Genomic DNA, 10,270 nt, shown 5'->3' with positions numbered 1-10,270 from the left:
TTATACAATTATCAATACATACTAAAAAGATGTCTCGGTCAAATCACCGATTTAAGGTAACATCAAAAAATTATCAACACATTTTAAAAAGTTGTTTTGGTCAAATGACCGATTTAAGTTTACATCTAATACAATTAACAATACATATTAGAAAGTTGTCTTGGTCAAGTGACCGATGTAAGGTAACTACAATTACAATTAATAATACATATTAGAAAGTTGTCTTGGTCAAATGACCGATTTAAGGTATCATCAAATACAATTATCAATACATATAAGAAAGTTGTCTTGGACAAATGACCAATTTAAGGTAACTACAACTACAATTATCAATACATATTAGAAAGTTGTCTTGGTCAAATGACCGATTTAAGGTAACTACTAATAAAATTATCAATACATATCAAAAAGTAGTTTTGGTCAAATCACCGATTTAAGGTAGCATAAAAAAGTAGTTTTGGTCAAATCACCAATTTAAGGTAGCATAAAAAAAATCATCATTACATATTAAAAAGTTGTCTTGGTCAAATGACCGATTTAAGTTAACATCAAATACAGTTATCAATATATATTAGAAAGTTGTCTTGGTCAAATGACCGATTAAAGGTAACTACAATTACAATTATCAATACATATTAGAAAGTTGCCTTGGTCAAATGACCGATTTAAGGTAACATCAAATACAATTATCAATACATATCAGAAAATTGTCTTGGTCGAATAACCGATTTAAGGTATTAACAAATACAAGTATAAAAAAATGTCAAATTTACAGTAAAATGTCGAGAAATAAACAATATACAAATAACAGGTTTGCAGTTGTATTATATACAATTATTTTAAGAATATAATCATTTTAAGGTTACATCTAAATGATATATCCAAAAAGTGGTAAAATTTACTAAAAAAGTATTATAATTCTATAATAAAGGTTTGTTTGGTTCAAATTGACTTCAAATACAATTGTCAATACATAGAAAGTATCTAGGTCTAATGACTGATTTAAGGTAGCATCAAATACAATTATCAATACATATTAAAAAGTTGTCTTGGTCAAATGACCGATTTAAGGTAACCACAAATACAATTATCAATACATATTAAAAAGTTGTCTTGGTCAAATGACCGATTTAAGTTAACATCAAATACAATTATCAATACATATTAGAAAGTTGTCTTGATCAAATGACCGATCTAAGGTCACTACAATTACAGTTATCAATACATATTTGAAAGTTGTCTTGGTCAAATGACCGATTTAAGGGAACATCAAATACAATTATCAATACATACTTAAAAGCTGACTTCGTCAAATGACCGATTTAAGGTAACTACTTATACAATTATCAATACATATTAAAAAGATATCTCGGTCAAATCACCGATTTAAGGTAACATCAAAAAATTATCAACATATATTAAAAAAATGTTTTGGTCAAATGACCGATTTAAGTTAACATCTAATACAATTAACAATACATATTAGAAAGTTGTCTTGGACAAATGACCAATTTAAGGTAACTACAACTACAATTATCAATACATATTAGAAAGTTGTCTTGGTCAAATGACCGATTTAAGGTAACTACTAATAAAATTATCAATACATATCAAAAAGTAGTTTTGGTCAAATCACCGATTTAAGGTAGCATAAAAAAGTAGTTTTGGTCAAATCACCAATTTAAGGTAGCATAAAAAAAATCATCATTACATATTAAAAAGTTGTCTTGGTCAAATGACCGATTTAAGTTAACATCAAATACAGTTATCAATATATATTAGAAAGTTGTCTTGGTCAAATGACCGATTAAAGGTAACTACAATTACAATTATCAATACATATTAGAAAGTTGCCTTGGTCAAATGACCGATTTAAGGTAACATCAAATACAATTATCAATACATATCAGAAAATTGTCTTGGTCGAATAACCGATTTAAGGTATTAACAAATACAAGTATAAAAAAATGTCAAATTTACAGTAAAATGTCGAGAAATAAACAATATACAAATAACAGGTTTGCAGTTGTATTATATACAATTATTTTAAGAATATAATCATTTTAAGGTTACATCTAAATGATATATCCAAAAAGTGGTAAAATTTACTAAAAAAGTATTATAATTCTATAATAAAGGTTTGTTTGGTTCAACTTGACTTCAAATACAATTGTCAATACATAGAAAGTATCTAGGTCTAATGACTGATTTAAGGTAGCATCAAATACAATTATCAATACATATTAAAAAGTTGTCTTGGTCAAATGACCGATTTAAGGTAACCACAAATACAATTATCAATACATATTAAAAAGTTGTCTTGGTCAAATGACCGATTTAAGTTAACATCAAATACAATTATCAATACATATTAGAAAGTTGTCTTGATCAAATGACCGATCTAAGGTCACTACAATTACAGTTATCAATACATATTAGAAAGTTGTCTTGGTCAAATGACCGATTTAAGGGAACATCAAATACAATTATCAATACATACTTAAAAGCTGACTTCGTCAAATGACCGATTTAAGGTAACTACTTATACAATTATCAATACATATTAAAAAGATATCTCGGTCAAATCACCGATTTAAGGTAACATCAAAAAATTATCAACATATATTAAAAAAATGTTTTGGTCAAATGACCGATTTAAGTTAACATCTAATACAATTAACAATACATATTAGAAAGTTGTCTTGGTCAAGTGACCGATTTAAGGTAACTACAATTACAATTAATAATACATATTAGAAAGTTGTCCTGGTCAAATGACCGATTTAAGGTATCATCTTATACAATTATCAATACATATAACAAAGTTGTCTTGGACAAATGACCAATTTAAGGTAACTACAACTACAATTATCAATACATATTAGAAAGTTGTCTTGGTCAAATGACCGATTTAAGGTAACTACTAATAAAATTATCAATACATATCAAAAAGTAGTTTTGGTCAAATCACCGATTTAAGGTAGCATAAAAAAGTAGTTATGGTCAAATCACCGATTTAAGGTAGCATAAAAAAGTAGTTTTGGTCAAATCACCGATTTAAGGTAGCATAAAAAAAATCATCATTACATATTAAAAATTTGTCTTGGTCAAATGACCGATTTAAGTTAACATCAAATACAGTTATCAATATATATTAGAAAGTTGTCTTGGTCAAATGACCGATTAAAGGTTACTACAAATACAATTATCAATACATATGAGAAAGTTTCCTTGGTCAAATGACCGATTTAAGGTAACATCAAATACAATTATCAATACATATCAGAAAATTGTCTTGGTCGAATAACCGATTTAAGGTATTATCAAATACAAGTATAAAAAAATGTCAAATTTACAGTAAAATGTCGAGAAATAAACAATATACAAATAACAGGTTTGCAGTTGTATTATATACAATTATTTTAAGAATATAATCAATTTAAGGTTGCATCTAAATGAAATATTTAAAACGTGGTTAAATTTATTAAAAAGGTATTATATTTCTATAATGAAGGTTTGGTTGGTTCAAATTGACTTCAAATACAATTGTCAATACATATTAGAAAGTATCTCGGTCTAATGACTGATTTAAGGTAGCATCAACTACAATTATCAATACATATTAAAAACTTGTCTTGGTCAAATGACCGATTGAAGGTAACCACAAATACAATTATAATTACATATTAAAAAGTTGTCTTGGTCAAATGAGCGATTTAAGGGAACATCGAATACAATTATCAATACATATTAGAAAGTTGTCTTAGTCAAATGACCGATTTAAGGGAACATCAAATACAATTATCAATACATACTAAAAAGCTGTCTTCGTCAAATGACCGATTGAAGGTAACTACTTATACAATTATCAATACGTATTAAAAAGATGTCTTGGTCAAATGACCGATTAAAGGTAACATCAAAAAATTATTAACATATATTAAAAAGTTGTTTTGGTCAAATGACCGATTTAAGTTAACATCTAATACAATTATCAATACATATTAGAAAGTTGTCTTGGTTAAATGACCGATTTAAGGTATATTCAATTACAATTAATAAAACATATTAGAAAGTTGTCTTTGTCAAATGACCGATTTAAGGTAACATCACATACAATTATCAATACATATAAGAAAAATGTCTTGGTCAAAAAACCGATTTAAGGTAACATTGCATATAATTATCAAAAAAATGTCAAATTTACTGTAAAATGTCGACAAATAAACAATATACAAATAACAGATTTGCTGTCCTATCATATACAATTATTTTAATAATATAATCAATTTAAGGTAATATCTAATTGAAATATCCAAAAAGTGGTAAAATTTACTAAAAAAGTAATGAAGGTTTGGTGGGTTCAAATTGACTTCAAATACAATTGTCAATACATATAAGAAAGTATCTCGGTCTAATGACTGATTTAAGGTAGCATCAAATACAATTATCAATACATATTAAAAACTTGTCTTGGTCAAATGACCGATTGAAGGTAACCACAAATACAATTATCAATACATATTAAAAAATTGTCTTGGTCAAATGACCGATTTAAGTTAACATCTAATACAATTATCAATACATATTAGAAAGTTGTCTTCAAATAACCGATTTAAGGTAACATCAAATACATTTATCAATACATATTAAAAAGTTGTCTTAGTAAAATGACCGATTTGAAGGTAACATCAAATACAATTATCAATACATATTAGAAAGGTGTCTTGGTCAAATGACCGATTTAAGGGAACATCAAATACAATTATCAATACATACTTAAAAGCTGTCTTCGTCAAATGACCGATTGAAGGTAACTATTTATACAATTATCAATACATATTAAAAAGATGTCTTGGTCAAATCACCGATTTAAGGTAACATCAAAAAATTATCAACATATATTAAAAAAATGTTTTGGTCAAATGACCGATTTAAGTTAACATCTAATACAATTAACAATACATATTAGAAAGTTGTCTTGGTCAAGTGACCGATTTAAGGTAACTACAATTACAATTAATAATACATATTAGAAAGTTGTCCTGGTCAAATGACCGATTTAAGGTATCATCTTATACAATTATCAATACATATAACAAAGTTGTCTTGGACAAATGACCAATTTAAGGTAACTACAACTACAATTATCAATACATATTAGAAAGTTGTCTTGGTCAAATGACCGATTTAAGGTAACTACTAATAAAATTATCAATACATATCAAAAAGTAGTTTTGGTCAAATCACCGATTTAAGGTAGCATAAAAAAGTAGTTATGGTCAAATCACCGATTTAAGGTAGCATAAAAAAGTAGTTTTGGTCAAATCACCGATTTAAGGTAGCATAAAAAAAATCATCATTACATATTAAAAATTTGTCTTGGTCAAATGACCGATTGAAGGTAACCACAAATACAATTATCAATACATATTAAAAAATTGTCTTGGTCAAATGACCGATTTAAGTTAACATCTAATACAATTATCAATACATATTAGAAAGTTGTCTTCAAATAACCGATTTAAGGTAACATCAAATACATTTATCAATACATATTAAAAAGTTGTCTTAGTAAAATGACCGATTTGAAGGTAACATCAAATACAATTATCAATACATATTAGAAAGGTGTCTTGGTCAAATGACCGATTTAAGGGAACATCAAATACAATTATCAATACATACTTAAAAGCTGTCTTCGTCAAATGACCGATTGAAGGTAACTATTTATACAATTATCAATACATATTAAAAAGATGTCTTGGTCAAATCACCGATTTAAGGTAACATCAAAAAATTATCAACATATATTAAAAAAATGTTTTGGTCAAATGACCGATTTAAGTTAACATCTAATACAATTAACAATACATATTAGAAAGTTGTCTTGGTCAAGTGACCGATTTAAGGTAACTACAATTACAATTAATAATACATATTAGAAAGTTGTCCTGGTCAAATGACCGATTTAAGGTATCATCTTATACAATTATCAATACATATAACAAAGTTGTCTTGGACAAATAACCAATTTAAGGTAACTACAACTACAATTATCAATACATATTAGAAAGTTGTCTTGGTCAAATGACCGATTTAAGGTAACTACTAATAAAATTATCAATACATATCAAAAAGTAGTTTTGGTCAAATCACCGATTTAAGGTAGCATAAAAAAGTAGTTATGGTCAAATCACCGATTTAAGGTAGCATAAAAAAGTAGTTTTGGTCAAATCACCGATTTAAGGTAGCATAAAAAAAATCATCATTACATATTAAAAATTTGTCTTGGTCAAATGACCGATTTAAGTTAACATCAAATACAGTTATCAATATATATTAGAAAGTTGTCTTGGTCAAATGACCGATTAAAGGTTACTACAAATACAATTATCAATACATATGAGAAAGTTTCCTTGGTCAAATGACCGATTTAAGGTAACATCAAATACAATTATCAATACATATCAGAAAATTGTCTTGGTCGAATAACCGATTTAAGGTATTATCAAATACAAGTATAAAAAAATGTCAAATTTACAGTAAAATGTCGAGAAATAAACAATATACAAATAACAGGTTTGCAGTTGTATTATATACAATTATTTTAAGAATATAATCAATTTAAGGTTGCATCTAAATGAAATATTTAAAACGTGGTTAAATTTATTAAAAAGGTATTATATTTCTATAATGAAGGTTTGGTTGGTTCAAATTGACTTCAAATACAATTGTCAATACATATTAGAAAGTATCTCGGTCTAATGACTGATTTAAGGTAGCATCAACTACAATTATCAATACATATTAAAAACTTGTCTTGGTCAAATGACCGATTGAAGGTAACCACAAATACAATTATAATTACATATTAAAAAGTTGTCTTGGTCAAATGAGCGATTTAAGGGAACATCGAATACAATTATCAATACATATTAGAAAGTTGTCTTAGTCAAATGACCGATTTAAGGGAACATCAAATACAATTATCAATACATACTAAAAAGCTGTCTTCGTCAAATGACCGATTGAAGGTAACTACTTATACAATTATCAATACGTATTAAAAAGATGTCTTGGTCAAATGACCGATTAAAGGTAACATCAAAAAATTATTAACATATATTAAAAAGTTGTTTTGGTCAAATGACCGATTTAAGTTAACATCTAATACAATTATCAATACATATTAGAAAGTTGTCTTGGTTAAATGACCGATTTAAGGTATATTCAATTACAATTAATAAAACATATTAGAAAGTTGTCTTTGTCAAATGACCGATTTAAGGTAACATCACATACAATTATCAATACATATAAGAAAAATGTCTTGGTCAAAAAACCGATTTAAGGTAACATTGCATATAATTATCAAAAAAATGTCAAATTTACTGTAAAATGTCGACAAATAAACAATATACAAATAACAGATTTGCTGTCCTATCATATACAATTATTTTAATAATATAATCAATTTAAGGTAATATCTAATTGAAATATCCAAAAAGTGGTAAAATTTACTAAAAAAGTAATGAAGGTTTGGTGGGTTCAAATTGACTTCAAATACAATTGTCAATACATATAAGAAAGTATCTCGGTCTAATGACTGATTTAAGGTAGCATCAAATACAATTATCAATACATATTAAAAACTTGTCTTGGTCAAATGACCGATTGAAGGTAACCACAAATACAATTATCAATACATATTAAAAAATTGTCTTGGTCAAATGACCGATTTAAGTTAACATCTAATACAATTATCAATACATATTAGAAAGTTGTCTTCAAATAACCGATTTAAGGTAACATCAAATACATTTATCAATACATATTAAAAAGTTGTCTTAGTAAAATGACCGATTTGAAGGTAACATCAAATACAATTATCAATACATATTAGAAAGGTGTCTTGGTCAAATGACCGATTTAAGGGAACATCAAATACAATTATCAATACATACTTAAAAGCTGTCTTCGTCAAATGACCGATTGAAGGTAACTATTTATACAATTATCAATACATATTAAAAAGATGTCTTGGTCAAATCACCGATTTAAGGTAACATCAAAAAATTATCAACATATATTAAAAACTTGTCTTGGTCAAATGACCGATTGAAGGTAACCACAAATACAATTATCAATACATATTAAAAAGTTGTCTTGGTCAAATGACCGATTTAAGTTAACATCTAATACAATTATCAATACATATTAGAAAGTTGTCTTCAAATGACCGATTTAAGGTAACTACTAATAAAATTATCAATACATATCAAAAAGAAGTTTTGGTCAAATCAACGATTTAAGGTAGCATAAACAAAAATTATCATTCCATATTAAAAAGTTGTCTTTATCAAATGACCGATTTAAGTTAACATAAAATACAATTATCAATATATATTAGAAAGTTGTCTTGGTCAAATGACCGATTTAAGGTAACTACAATTACAATTATCAATACATATTAAAAACTTGTCTTGGTCAAATGACCGATTGAAGGTAACCACAAATACAATTATAATTACATATTAAAAAGTTGTCTTGGTCAAATGACCGATTTAAGGGAACATCAAATACAATTATCAATACATATTAAAAACTTGTCTTGGTCAAATGACCGATTGAAGGTAACCACAAATACAATTATAATTACATATTTAAAAGCTGTCTTCGTCAAATGACCGATTGAAGGTAACTACTTATACAATTACCAATACGTATTAAAAAGATGTCTTGGTCAAATCACCGATTAAAGGTAACATCAAAAAATTATCAAATGACCGATTTAAGGTAACTACAATTACAATTATCAATACATATTAAAAACTTGTCTTGGTCAAATGACCGATTGAAGGTAACCACAAATACAATTATAATTACATATTAAAAAGTTGTCTTGGTCAAATGACCGATTTAAGGGAACATCAAATACAATTATCAATACATATTAAAAACTTGTCTTGGTCAAATGACCGATTGAAGGTAACCACAAATACAATTATAATTACATATTTAAAAGCTGTCTTCGTCAAATGACCGATTGAAGGTAACTACTTATACAATTACCAATACGTATTAAAAAGATGTCTTGGTCAAATCACCGATTAAAGGTAACATCAAAAAATTATCAACATATATTAAAAAGTTGTTTTGGTCAAATGACATATTTAAGTTAACATCACATACAATTATCAATACATATAAGAAAAATGTCTTGGTCAAAAAACCGATTTAAGGTAACATTGCATATAATTATCAAAAAAATGTCAAATTTACTGTAAAATGTCGACAAATAAACAATATACAAATAACAGATTTGCTGTCCTATCATATACAATTATTTTAATAATATAATCAATTTAAGGTAATATCTAATTGAAATATCCAAAAAGTGGTAAAATTTACTAAAAAAGTAATGAAGGTTTGGTGGGTTCAAATTGACTTCAAATACAATTGTCAATACATATTAGAAAGTATCTCGGTCTAATGACTGATTTAAGGTAGCATCAAATACAATTATCAATACATATTAAAAACTTGTCTTGGTCAAATGACCGATTGAAGGTAACCACAAATACAATTATCAATACATATTAAAAAATTGTCTTGGTCAAATGACCGATTTAAGTTAACATCTAATACAATTATCAATACATATTAGAAAGTTGTCTTCAAATAACCGATTTAAGGTAACATCAAATACATTTATCAATACATATTAAAAAGTTGTCTTGGTAAAATGACCGATTTGAAGGTAACATCAAATACAATTATCAATACATATTAGAAAGGTGTCTTGGTCAAATGACCGATTTAAGGGAACATCAAATACAATTATCAATACATACTTAAAAGCTGTCTTCGTCAAATGACCGATTGAAGGTAACTATTTATACAATTATCAATACATATTAAAAAGATGTCTTGGTCAAATCACCGATTTAAGGTAACATCAAATACAATTATCAATACATATTAAAAACTTGTCTTGGTCAAATGACCGATTGAAGGTAACCACAAATACAATTATCAATACATATTAAAAAATCGTTTTGGTCAAATGACCGATTTAAGTTAACATCTAATACAATTATCAATACATATTTGAAAGTTGTCTTCAAATAACCGATTTAAGGTAACATCAAATACATTTATCAATACATATTAAAAAGTTGTCTTGGTAAAATGACCGATTTGAAGGTAACATCAAATACAATTATCAATACATATTAGAAAGTTGTCTTGGTCAAATGACCGATTT

This window comes from Mytilus trossulus, chromosome 5 (genome assembly GCF_036588685.1).
Source record: "Mytilus trossulus isolate FHL-02 chromosome 5, PNRI_Mtr1.1.1.hap1, whole genome shotgun sequence".
Classification (NCBI taxonomy): domain Eukaryota; kingdom Metazoa; phylum Mollusca; class Bivalvia; order Mytilida; family Mytilidae; genus Mytilus; species Mytilus trossulus.
The sequence above is the reverse complement of the archived record's forward strand: the minus strand, read 5'-3'. Positions refer to the sequence as shown.